Genomic DNA, 13,497 nt, shown 5'->3' with positions numbered 1-13,497 from the left:
AAAATGTCTGAATTTAATCTCTGAACAGAACAATCTTATTCTTTTCACGTAATAATTATGTGAGCCTTTTAACAGTGCCATTACAGTACTAAAATGTATTTAATTTGTAATCTACTAAAACTTCGAAATGTTTTTCCTATGAACTTTTTTTTAAAAGATTTTATTTATTTATTTGACAGAGAGAGAGATCACAAGTAGACAGAGAGGCAGGCAGAGAGAGAGGGGGAAGCAGGCTCCCTGCTGCTCAGAGAGTCCGACTCGGGGCTCAATCCCAGGACCCTGAGATCAAAAGGGTCTGATGTGAGTGAAAGGCAGAGGCTTAACCCACCAAGCCACTCACGTGCCCCTTTCCTGTGAACTTTAGCATAAATTCTGATCATATCCAGTATACACTTGAACAAGTGGTTGACTGGACCAATGTACAGATTATTATATCTTCCTGTGAAATTGATCTCAGTTTGAAGCTATACTTTTAGCCTTAGTGCTTTTTTTAAATTTGGATTTTGGATGTCAGGACCTAAAAACAGTCCTCTAATTTTTCTTTGCTTAAGAATTGGATAAGCATGCTATCACTGTTTTCAAAATTGCTGGTAGAAACATGGGGCTCCTGGGTGGCTCAGTTGGTTAGTGTCTGACTTGAGCTCAGGTCATGATCCCAAGGTTCTGGGATGGAGCCCCATATCAAGCTCCTTATTTAGTAGGGAGCCTTCTTCTCCCACTCCCTCTGCCTGCTGCTCCCCCTGCTTGTTCTCTTTCTCTCTCTCTCTCTGTCAAATAAATAAATAAAATCTTTAAAAAAAGAGAGATGCAAGCATATTAGGATAAATTTTATTAAAATAAGATCAAAAATAGAATTCAGTGGCACAACAATGAAATTTTTTCCCAAAAAAGCATAAAAATTAATAAGTATTCTTTTAAACTATTCAATTAGAAAGGATCCACTTAATAATATTAATATCAGCCAATATTTTATTATGTAGCACACCAGAAGATTATAAATTGCCTGGTATAGCTAATATTCAGCTAAAATTTAGCAATACTTACAATAGTATATTAATTTGCCAACTAAATTACAATTTAAAAATAAAATCAGATTATTTGGGAATTATTAATTTGGGGAGAAATCTCATTTTGAAGTATTTACCAAATGTTTACAAACCAGCTGTTTAATACGATTTTCTAGATTTTTCTTTTAAGAAATCAGAATTGCTCACAGCTTTGTGGTTTTTGAAATCAATCCTTTGTCTCTTTTTAAAAATTTACTCTGCTTGGGATGCCTGGGTGGCTCAGTCAGTTAAGCATCTATCTGTCTTTGGCTCAAGTCATGATCCCAGGGTCCTGGGATCAAGTCCTACATAGGGCTACCTGCTCAGTGGGGAGCCCTCTTCTCCCTCTGCTTGTCGCATCCCTTGCCTGTGCTCTCTCTTTTTCTCTGACAAATAAGTAAATAAAATCTTTTTAAAAAAATTATCCCACTCTGAAAGTCTTGGTTTATCAGCAATTTAATTTTTATAAAAATAATTATTAATTTTAGTACATCCTTACCTGTCATGGCATCCCCAGTTTTCTGTTTATGGTGCTTGTTCTAAGCCTTCCAATTTGGTGACCAGTCTCCTTAAAGAAAAAGGCTAAAACACAAAGGACATTGATAAAATTTTTCTGATGTATTAACATTAGTCCATTTCCCTTGTGCAAGAATCTCATCCTCTCCTTGTTCATTTTGCTATAAACATGGCACCAGAATCCTCCTTTTGAACACTTCAAAGAAACTATGTCCTTAAGAATCACTTTTAACACTTGTTTTATGGCACTCACATTCACAGCATTTGAATCAATCCCTTGTGTTAAGAAGATTTTCTATTTTCAGAATTGTCCTGAGAAATGCAAATTATGTGTGTGTGTGTGTATAGTGATATATGTCCTATAATTAGATAATTTCCTTAACTGTGCTATGTGGGTCATTAGTGTTCTGAAAGATATTAAATATATTATCTGGAGAAAAAGCTTTTTATATAAATATAGCTAGGATATATCCAATCTATAACTTTTCTCTTGATGCCTCATGGTATAGTAGATAATGCATTACTATTAATTAGGATGCTGTATCTTGCAGCAAAGGAAATTCTTTAATTTTATGTTATATAGTTTCATAGAATAAATTGATCACAAAACATTTTCTAAGACATCTCTTCACATCTATTCAAAGAAATGCATTTGAGAAAGCTTTGAATTAAATCATTAGCACTCAGGACTTCACTATGAATTACTTAATCATATGAGTGAGAATGACACAGAGATGCTCTCTCAAGATCCCCTTTCAAAGAAAGACTTCTGGGGGCACCTGGGTGGCTTTGTTGGTTAACCAACTGCCTTTGGCTCAGGTCATGAGCCTAGAGTCCCGGAATTGAGTTCCACATCAGGCTCCTGCAGGGAGTCTGCTTTCTCCCTCTTAACCCTTCCCCCCACCCCTATGCTCTCTCTCTCTCTCGAGTAAATAAATAAAATCTTTAAGAAAGATTTTAAAAAATTTTAAAAAAGAAAGACATCTGGCCAGCTGTGGGGAATGCATTCAATACACTGCCTCTGAGGGTGCCAGGGTGGCTTAGCTGGTTAAACGTCTGCCTTCAGCTCAGGTCATAATCTCAGGGTCCTGAAATTGAGTCCTGCATTGGGCTCCCTGCTGAACAGGGAGTCTGTTTCTCTTTCACCCTCTGACCCTCCCCACTGCTTGTGTGTGTGTGCTTTCTCTCAAATACATAAAAAAATAAAATAAAATAAAAATAACACTGCCTCCAGCTAACAGTTCTAGGAGCAACTGCATACTAGTTTACATCTCTTAGGGGAGCCTACATGTGGTGACTGAACAAGGTAGGGATATAAGGCTATCATCATTTAGACTCAACATAGCACAGATCTGCTGAGAAATATTTGCACCAGAGCTTCCTACAGGGTTAGCCAAGGCTTTTTGTTGTTGTTGTTCAGTCTTCCTTCTTTTTTTTTTTTTTTTTAAATTCTTCGTTTTGCCTTTTTTGGTCCAGTCTTCATTTCAATTCAGCTTCTTTCTCTGCCTCATCATACTCCCTCTCCCTCATCTCTCTGGTATTAATCACACATCTTGTACCCCTAACTCTATCTTAGCATCTGCTTCTTAAAAAAAATTGTGATAGCTGGAAAGCAAAGATTTAAAAAAAAAATACTTTCAGTCAGTTTTCTTTGGAAAGATATTTTAGTGAGAGGTGAGGGGAGAAGGAAATGCGCAGTGCAGAGGCAGTGTTAGAACAGAGCAGCCTAACTCTATTCTAACAAAGTATTAGAACAGAAGCACTCTCATGTGGGCTTGACACATGAACAGGGAGACCACAGATTACAGACGTGTCAAGGCATAAGCAGTAAGGAGAAGTAAGGAAAGTGAATGATTCTAAGGACAAATACAGTTGTAATTTAGCTGCATTCTGGTTGGCCTAATGATAGGTTTAAACTTGCAGTGTTTCTCTGGTCTCAGGGCCAAGGGCAAAGCCAACCTTAATTTTAAATAAGACTATAAATTAGGGTTGGGCCAGGTTGTTAGCCCATTTCATTATCTTGCCTAATTTCAAACCTCTGCTGAAATTAGCTTCATGGCTCGCTGCAGGAAGTGGTGATGCTGATTCAGCAGAAATATTTTTGGACTGAGATTTACATGAAGACAAATCAACTAGTCAATTCAGGGGAAAATAAAATAGCCTTGAACTAGTTGTTGGGATAAATAGAATCAATTCATTGAGCCATTTAAGCAAGAAAGCAATTCCAAAATCTGACTCAATTGAACAAATATTCTATAAAGCTATTGTCAAAATAAATATACACAAAATTATACCTAAAACATAAATAAAATGTTACTTTGGCTATTACATGTTGAATTAATCTCTAAATTCAGTTCTCAAGTACAACATACTTTATAGGCCAGTGTTTCACTGTATCCTGTTGGCTAATATTCTCTCCTTGACCCCTTCGCAGAAAGTTTCCTCAAAGAGATGTATCATTTGAGGTATTTGAGGACACATTAAGTACATTTTCAATCAAGCTCATTTCTTAAGAAAAGGGGATTTTTTTTTTTCTTTTTTAAAAGCTGTGATCACCAAGACAGCATAGTACTGGCATAAAAACAGACACACAGACTAATGGAACAGAGTAGAGAGCCCAGATATAGACCCTCAACTCTATGGTCAAATAATTTTCAACAAAGCAGGAGAAAATATCCAGGGGGAAAAAAAGATAGTCTCTCCATTAAATGGTGCTGGGGAAATTAGACAACTATGTACAGAAGAATGAAACTCGAGCATTCTCTTGCACCATACACAAAGATAAACCCAAAATGGATGAAAGACCTCAATGTGAGACAGGAATCCATCCAAATCCTAGAGGAGAACATAGGCAGTAACCTCTTCCACATCGGCCACAGCAACTTCTTTAAAGATATGTCTCCAAAAGCAAAGGAAACAAAAGTGAAAATGAACTTTTGGGACTTTATCAAGATCAAAAGCCTCTGCACAGCAAGGAAATAGTCAACAAAATAAAGAGGCAACCGACAGAATGGGAGAAGGTATTCGCAAATGACACTATAGACCAAGGACTGATATCCAAGATCTATAAAGAACTCAAACTCCACACCCAAAAAACAGATAATCATGTCAAAAAATGGGCAGAAGACATGAACAGTCACTTCCCAATGGCTTGCAGACACATGAAAAAATGTTCATCATCATTAGCCATCAGGGAAATTCAAATCAAAACCACATTAAGATAACACCTTACCCCAGTTAGAATTACAAAGATCAACAAAGCAGGAAACAACAAATGTTGGAGAGGATGTGGAGAAATGGGATTCCTCTTACACTGTTGGTGGGAATGCAAGTTGGTGCAGCCACTTTGGAAAACAATGCAGAGATTCCTCAAAAATTTTTAAAAAGCTACCCTATGACCCAGCAACTGCACTACTGGTGTATTTACCCCAAAGATATAGATGTAGTGAAAAGAAGGGCCATATGTATCCCAATGTTCATAGCAGCAATGTCCACAACAGACAAACTGTGTAAAGAACCGAAATGCCCTTCAACAAATGAATGGATAAAGATGTGGTCCATATATACAATGGAATATTACTCAGCCATCAGAAAGAATGAATACCCAACTTTTGCATTAACATGGATGGGACTGGAGGATATTATACTGAGTGAAATAAGTCAAGCAGAGAAAGTCAATTACTATATGGTTTCACTTACTTGTGGAACATAAAGAATAACATGGAGGACATTAGGACAAGGAAAGGAAAAGTGAATTGGGGGAAATTGGGGGGTGGGGGAGGAGATGAACCATGAGAGACTGTGGACTCCAAGAAACAAACTGAGGGTTTTAGAGGGGAGGGGTTGGGGGAGATGGGTGAGCCTGGTGGTAGGTATTAAGGAGGACATGCATTGCATGGAACAGTGGGTGTTGCACATAAACAATGAATCTTGGAACACTGCATCAAAACTAATGATGTATTTTATAGTAACTAACATAACACAATAAAAACTTAATTAATTATTTTAATTCAGTTAGCCAACATATAATCATCATTAGTTTTTGATGTAATAATGTTCAATGATTCATTAATTATATATAACACCCAATGCTGTTTTCATCATGTGAAGATGTTTTATCTCTTTGGTTCTGATACCTAAGCAGTGAATATATTTTATAGATCCAGAAAATAAACTGTGCCTCACTTCAAAAAATAGGATAATGTTTTAAAAATTAGTAGTCTCATTCATATTGTCTGAGTGAAGTTTATTCACTTACAGCTAGCTAATAGATATGAATCAATTCAAACTATCAGAGATACACAGAATTTAGTTTTTTGCCTGTTCATGGATTTGAAAGTTGGATATATTTTCATAGAAAAATAAACCTAGTGAAACTTAATAATGGTCCCTCTCAGAAGCTAACCAAATTCTCCACTTCAAATCTACTATGTCTCCAGTAATTATATTCTCCAAGTATTTAAGTGTGGAAAGTATATGAGATAAAGTATGAGAAGTGACTTATGAAGATTAGTAAAAATGTAACATACCATAGCACATTATAATTAATTGTTCTTGGAGTCAAACTCAGGTGCAGTTCCCAGAAAGACCCTTTATTTCCTTTGACAGTAGAGTTTATAAGTACCTATTTTAAGTGTTTTAACTGTTGTTCTGGATGATATTTTGAGGCCCACTAACTCCCAAGGAGATATTGAACCTCCAGGAACATACATAGACTTTTAAGGAGACTTACTTGGAAGAAGTAGAATGATACTCTATTTATGAAGATGGGTGAGATATTTCTGTTATCATGATAGCAACAGAAAGTGGAGAAGAAAATAATGTGCTCTTCCTGTTTTCTATGCCTCTGCTAGATATGTTACATATATCGTTTCAGTATCCTTATCAACTGCAATCAATTAAATAGGTGATAAGCTGATTTTTTTAGAAAAGGAAGTTAAGTTGTATAATATTCCCAAGACCTCATAATTTCTAATTTTTACAGATTTGACTTTAACTTGTAAAGTTGTGTCCTTTCTACCTTGTTAAGCTGCTTCCATCAATAATGTGACTCCCATCAATATTTAATGTGTGTAACATTTCATGTTTAAAACATGAACTGTTTTTTCATATTATTTTATATTATGTTTTATGTTATGTTTATCTAGTTTTATATATATTATATTATATATGTTTATATTATATTTTATATTATGTTTTTATATTATGTTTATCTAGTTTTTATATTACATTTATCTAGATTTATCTTCAGAGTTAAAAAAAACTTGATATGATATTGGAGCTTTTGAAATAAGAATCTGAAGAAAACATATTTTATATTAGTCTTTTTAAAGCTGTTTTTTTATTCACTGGTAGTACATGAATAATATAAGGGTTTGAATGGACAAACCAATAAGTAAATTTTTACTGTAAAGCAACAACTGAATAATGAAACAGTGAAGAAAAATCCTGAAATATTGCTTTACGATAATTGGCAGCAGCAGTAGTAGGCTGCTATTTCAGTAAACTTGACCAGAACTGTGACAGTCATTTGGTTTCTTTACTACTCTTCTGTTGAGAGATATTTCTCCATGGGTCTCATGTGTTTTTGGATATCTTCCAGCAGAAGCACTGACTTCTGTTATGCCAAGCTTTCTTTCAAGGATGTTTATACAGCAAATAACCTTGGAAGATATAGATGGTATCTCTTTTGAGAGCAAAGGGCAGGTTTTCTCTCAGCTGTGGAATGTAGAGATATTATCTCTTTCTGGAGCAGAAGGCAGGCACACTTAGTAGGTCTAGGTACAGATTCATAATGCTCAATATTTCTGGTAGTCAAGGAAGGGCTCATACTTCAACCACCACTACAAAAAAGGAAGGCCAGCCCCTTATTCGTCATGTTGGATATTGGAGATAGTGGGATTGGAGATAAGTGGGAATTCTACTTTGTTCTTTATATTGGCTATCTCATAAATCAACATTTCCTGGCTAAGGTCCAAATAAATACTTTGGATTGAAAGAAACCCAGCAAGTCCTGGAATGTTCTCTGACTTTAGGGCTCCATAACCATAATGAATTTTTGAACTAAAATTCTCTATGATTATTTTGCCTTTGGCAAAGGAAGGTAGCCTAGCAAAGGAAGGTAGACTCAGGAATTCATACTCGTTTCCTCTCTGACATGGCTATTAGACATGTACCATCTGAAAGGGGTTATTATATTGCTACTGAGCTCTTGTCAAAGCTAAAAACCTTCTCCATAGGGGCTTTGTGACTCTTTGGTGTAATATTCCCATTTTGAGGTGGATCAGCTTAGACTCAGTGACTAACAAGTAGAAAAATCTCAACAAGCTTCACTGATAGAATGGAAATTGTATACTCAGTAAAACTGGAGTCCTGGCCCCAGTGATATATTTACTTTATCTGAAAAAATGGCAGCTAATCCCTTTGGATGAAAATTTGTTCTTCACTCTGTCACCTAAAGCATAGCCTCTGACTCAGCAGAGGCCTTTATTCACAGAAATTCCCCTAGTTCTTAAGCTTGGTTCACTGATGGTTTGGCTAACCTAAAACTTGAAGAAATAAACTGGCTTGGTATACCTTTTCCACCTTAGTGTCAGCTATGTAGAACCAAAATTAGACATGATTGTTCCTCTCCTAGGTAGACCTTAACTGTTCTTATAGCTGTGGCCAATGCTCTTCTTAATGAGCCTCATTACATTTTTAATGGCCTTTTTAATCTTGAAAATGGCCTAGGTGTTTGGTCTGCCCCAAGGAAAAAAGATTCCTCTTCCTCCTCCTCTATTTCCTCCATCCCTTCCTTCTCCTTCTCCTCATTTTCCTTTCCTGTCCCTTCCTCCTCCTTCCTCTTTTTATTTTAAAAGAGTCATTCAGCAGTAGGCTGGTATTCAAGTCAAGGTATTTTATTGATCTCCCATACCTCTTGGCATCCAGAGGCATCTGGTTTTGCCTAGTCTCTGGTGTTGAAAAAGCCTATTCAAAAATAAAAAAGACTTCTTAATCTACTTGCCTGCCTACTTTAGTGAGGCTGTTTTATTCACTGAATACAGTTGTCCCCAGAAATGAATCATCTCCTCTGTGAGACTTTCCAGCTAATTCTCATGACAGAATGGGTGGGGATTTACATAGACCTATTTTTTTTAAATGTGAGATTCCATCTAGACCATTCCTGGGCATAACTCTTTCTTTTCCCTAAACAGCAATTCGAGGCCAGTCTGTTTGCTACACTGGGTACAGCCAAATGGGCCCTAGGGAATTAAAAATAATTCTTGTTTAACCACCTGAATTGTCTTTTTGAATCAGCATGGTTTTTGATCATAATGATAATGGCAGTTGAGTACACTGGATACCAATAGTAACCCACACCAGATCTTTCAGTAGTAGCCAATATAGCCAAATGGTGGACATAATATCTTTGTAAGTTTTATATAAACTTTGTCCTTCTTTGGCAAAAGGTTTGGATTCAGGTAATAAATGTTTGAAGAAAAATGAATTTACAGCTGCTAGAATAGGACACAACAAATTTTAGGGGGTAGAAGGAGAAAACAATCACAGTGGTACCTGGGGAAGGAGAACCTCAGACTCCTTGAAGTATGGTGATGGAGGGACATTAATGATCTTTGTCTTTCAGAACCATGAACATTTCTCATTAACGAAAACATTCTGATATGGCTCCCATAAACTGATGTGTCCAACACCTTAAATTTAACTGACTGTTGTCATCTCCTGCCAGATAATCCTGACCATGATTTGATTAGTACTCTCCTTGATTTTACTTAGAGTTCAATCAGAAACTGCAGATAAAAAAAAAAAGAAAAGAAAAGAAACTGCAGATGGCTTTTGCTCTTGTACCTTCCATATAAAAACAGCTGTCAGTACTTCCATGTATCTTTCCAACCTCCATTACTATATAACTGTTTCTTATTCCCTTGGTAGACAAATACCTTCTGCCTGGTGGTATGAACAAACAGAAAAGATGGACTGGTTCCCTGAAGTAAGTTCTATCCCAAAAAGGTTTGGTAAATAATTATTTGAACTGAAATGAGAACCTAAAGAAATATCAGCTCACTGGGAGGCTACTATAAAGGCACTGTCAATTCAGGCCCCCTGATGATGTAAGTCTCACTTGGGGTCTTGATGACTATAAAAGCCCATATTTTTCTAGTGACACCATGTACACCCATGATGCTGTACTTCTTGTCATTATCTTGCCTTCCTCCCCAAATTATAGTGATTTATAGCTTAGCAAAGTTTATAATGTACTTTCAAGTTTTGAAGAAATACCAGATTATGTAAGTCAGGAGACTACAGAAGTCTCTCTAAATGAGGCTACCTTTTACTCAGGGGAGCTTCCAAAGGAATAATTGACTTCAGTAAGTATACAGAGATAGTCACCTCTATAATGGTAGTCATTCAATTAGAAACAATATGAAATTTGTTTATGACTTTAATTGAAATAACACAACTTTGACCATGACAGACACTGGCATCAGTATCAATTCACTGTCCTAAGGACTTTTTATAGATTATAAAATCACCCTAGGCATTCTTGTATGGCAAGGCAGAGTTGGTATAATTACTAATACATAGTTCTGTACTTGGATTAATGCCTTAGGGAAATGAAAAGATCAGTATAGGAAGTTAAGAGGAAAGCCACCTGGATATTTAAGACAGACCCCAGTGGTTTATGGAGTTTGTTCAACTGTCTGAGTACAGAATTTTAGGATAATGCTTGATGTCAGTACTGCAGGTTTGTCTTACTCTTACTTGGAGTCCTAGTGGTAGAATTCATAATTAAATGTGTTATATGAGAAAAATTGCACAAATTGTTCTCATATTAATCATATTAATTTGTCAACCACATTAATCCAAGCCACTGATGGAGCAGGAAAATTCACCAGAAGCCGTAACAGTATAAAAGATATATAAAGATGAAGGATTGATATTGTTGGGAGACACAGGTCTTTCATACAGACCATATACATTTCTGTTCATGCTGTGAACAGAAGCACTGACAGCTATTATTCCTGACTATATTTCCAAAGTCTTTGTATAGTAAATAGCCCTTGGAAATAGAGATAGTACTTTTTTCTCTGAAGAAAGGGACTAGTTTGCTTACAGGCTTGGAAGAGAGAAATAGTTCCTTCTATTCTTAACCAAAGAACAACATACTTAACTGCCTGCTATAAAATATTTAGGTTCCCTAAGCTCATGATTCCTTTCCTGTAATATGTATTACCTTGTCCTCTTTAGGCGACCCTCTGGGAATTGTGGCTTGAGGACATGGCATAAGTAAATATATTAAATTACAAGTTTGAATTGTTTTGGGACCAAATGATTAAATTAAGTTTGCATTGTTTTTTCAGTGAATTTTGCATTGTGAAGTTTTTCAGTGAAGTTTGCATTGTTTTTTCAGTGAATTTTACTATAATTGTTTCATGATAAATTTGAAGTCATTTTTCACACCCCAGCCCCCTATCCCCACCATCAAAATACTGAAAATATGCAGCTTAACTTTTTTTTTCTCCAGTAGCTCTCTATATATGTGTGTGTATACACACACATATCCATATGCACTTTTATAATAAAAAGGACTTGTAGTAGCATAGAAAGAGTACTATATTGGTAGTTTAAAAAGAGCATTTTCTGTTACTTATCAGTTGCTCAATTTCAAAATCCTCTGTAACCTTTTTGATGTAATATTGATCTGTTTTACTCTTCTCATAGGGTTGTTGTAGAGATCAAATTAGATAATGTATATAAAAGGATGTGAGGTATCCAGAGTGTTTAAAAATGTAATGGAGGAATGCCTGGGTGGCTCAGTTGGTTGAATGTCTGCCTTTGGCTTGGGTTGTGGTCCCAGGGTCCTGGGATTAAGCCCCACATCAGCCTTCTTGCTCAGTAGGGAGCCTGCTTCTCCCTTTCACTCTGCTGCTCCTCCAACTTGCTCACTTGCTCTCTGTCAAATAAATAAATCTTTTTAAAAAATTTATAATGGAGTATTTTGACTAATAAAAAAGGACTCCATTTTTTTTGCCTAATGGTTAACTTGGGGAAAGTTTTCAGAAAGTTACTGTTCTTCTCTTGACTTTGGGGTACTTTCTGAAGTGAATTTTATAGATTGTTTTTACCTGTTGTTTTTTGTATTGCTGTATTTGCTTTAACAGTGTACTTACTACTTTTTCTTTGTCATTTAGTGTTTTATCAAAATTTTAGAAAAAAATCACTTTAAGTTTATATGAATGAATTTAAGTAATATTTATCTACTTCCAAATTATAAATAAAAATGAAGAATATGCAGTTAGTCTATTACCTTCAAAACAATGTCATCTATCCTAATAGTCACAAGTTTAGAATTAACTTAGTATATGAATATTTTATAGTTATATTCAAAGAAGTAGTTTAATACATTTATAATTTAAAGTAGAACAGATTATCTATTGAAAATATAAAAAAATCATTTGTTTTCATTCTCCAGATTTAAAATGAAATGCAACTACACATTTACTCCCCATAATTTTTGCTAATTCCAAATGAAGCTTCAATAAACTGTGCTTTTGTAAATGTACAGTATAAATGATTGCAAGCTAAACATATTGATTTGAATGACCTTCATTGGTTTTTTTCAGGCCATTCAATATTGATCACTTGTTTTTTCTCAATAATCAGAAAACTGATGAGATTGTGGTGATTACATAGTCCAGAGAAAATAGCTTTCATGGGAAAAAAGGAAAGGAATCTTAATTTATAATGATAATTAACCATGTCAGCTATAAAGAAATAAATCCAAGTAGAAAATATATTTTAAAATGGTCAATTGTGTATAAAAGTAATATTTCGAATGGTCTATTTTTATAACAGAAACATTTGAAATATTCTTACTCTATAAATGTGGTAATGGTTTCACCCTGCTCCAATATCAGCAGTAGGCTTAGCTTCACCTAAGAGCAATTGTAAATTATTCAAATGTTGTCACCTCAATAGTTAATATTTTTATTATTTTGTTACAATAAATTTGTCAGATAGATATTATCCTCTTTTTATAGAAATAAACTCAGGCGACATGGCTCATTTGCAGTCACCCAGCCAAAACTTCATACATTTCTGACCCAGAAGTCAAAGATAAATTTAGATCACCCTTCCTTCATACTGTACCATTCTTTATATTATGCTATACAGCATATTAAATCTAAAGTAGTTTTTCTTCTCATGCCTTATCAGATACTTGCCAAAAGCTAAATTCTCACTGTACATTGCAAAGAGAAATGAAATTTAAAAGCATATAATTAATACTCTCAATCATGGTCATAAGCACTGGAATATAATGGAATGAATTCCATTTGCCATGCTCTGACTATTGAGAGCATAGCTTAGTTACCAAAAAGAGCCAGCTAAATATAAAGGTTGCATAAAAAATAGATTATAGAACTTTCATGTTGCTAGGTTTTTCTTTTTCTTATGTAAGTTATCAGTTATCTATTTTTGACTGCCATTGATCAATAGCTCATCTTTGAACAAAAATGGTATAAAACTTAGCTATTTATTCACTAATTAATTTATTTATTAGTCACACACTATTCTTGATGCAGGACAATTAATAGTGGACAATGGTTACTGTGGGAGAAACATATTATTGAATTGCCTGATTCTTTGAGAGCATGAAAGAGCATGTGACAAGGTAATAAAACTATTTAGGTACATCTTACATAATGCTGAAATTTGAATCAGATATGAAGGAAGAAAATGAGATCTTATGTAAGTGGTGGTGGTAAGGAAAAACTTTTAAGGAAGATGACACATCATATGTAAAGACTATGGCAGGGAGTAACAGATATCCAGTAATTGAAGAAGGTCCATGTGACAGATCCCAGAGAGCACATGTGGGAGCATGACATGAGATATAAAGTATGTTGTACTTTCTGTTCTGTCACCTAAGAAC

The 13,497-nt window shown here is 35.1% G+C and overlaps 1 long non-coding RNA gene across 1 annotated transcript in view; it reads right to left on the bottom strand.

Moving 5' to 3' along the window:
- Nucleotides 1-1,545: 1,545 nt before the first annotated feature.
- The window catches only part of LOC116575186, a 39,668-nt gene continuing 27,716 nt past the window's right edge, over nucleotides 1,546-13,497 (bottom strand). The window contains exon 2 of the long non-coding RNA XR_004279642.1: nucleotides 1,546-1,628. This is a non-coding gene — a long non-coding RNA (uncharacterized LOC116575186). The remainder of the gene's footprint in view (nucleotides 1,629-13,497) is intronic.

This window comes from Mustela erminea, chromosome 16, assembly GCF_009829155.1.
Source record: "Mustela erminea isolate mMusErm1 chromosome 16, mMusErm1.Pri, whole genome shotgun sequence".
Taxonomy (NCBI): Eukaryota; Metazoa; Chordata; class Mammalia; order Carnivora; family Mustelidae; genus Mustela; species Mustela erminea.
This window is presented reverse-complemented; position numbering and strand designations above follow the sequence as displayed.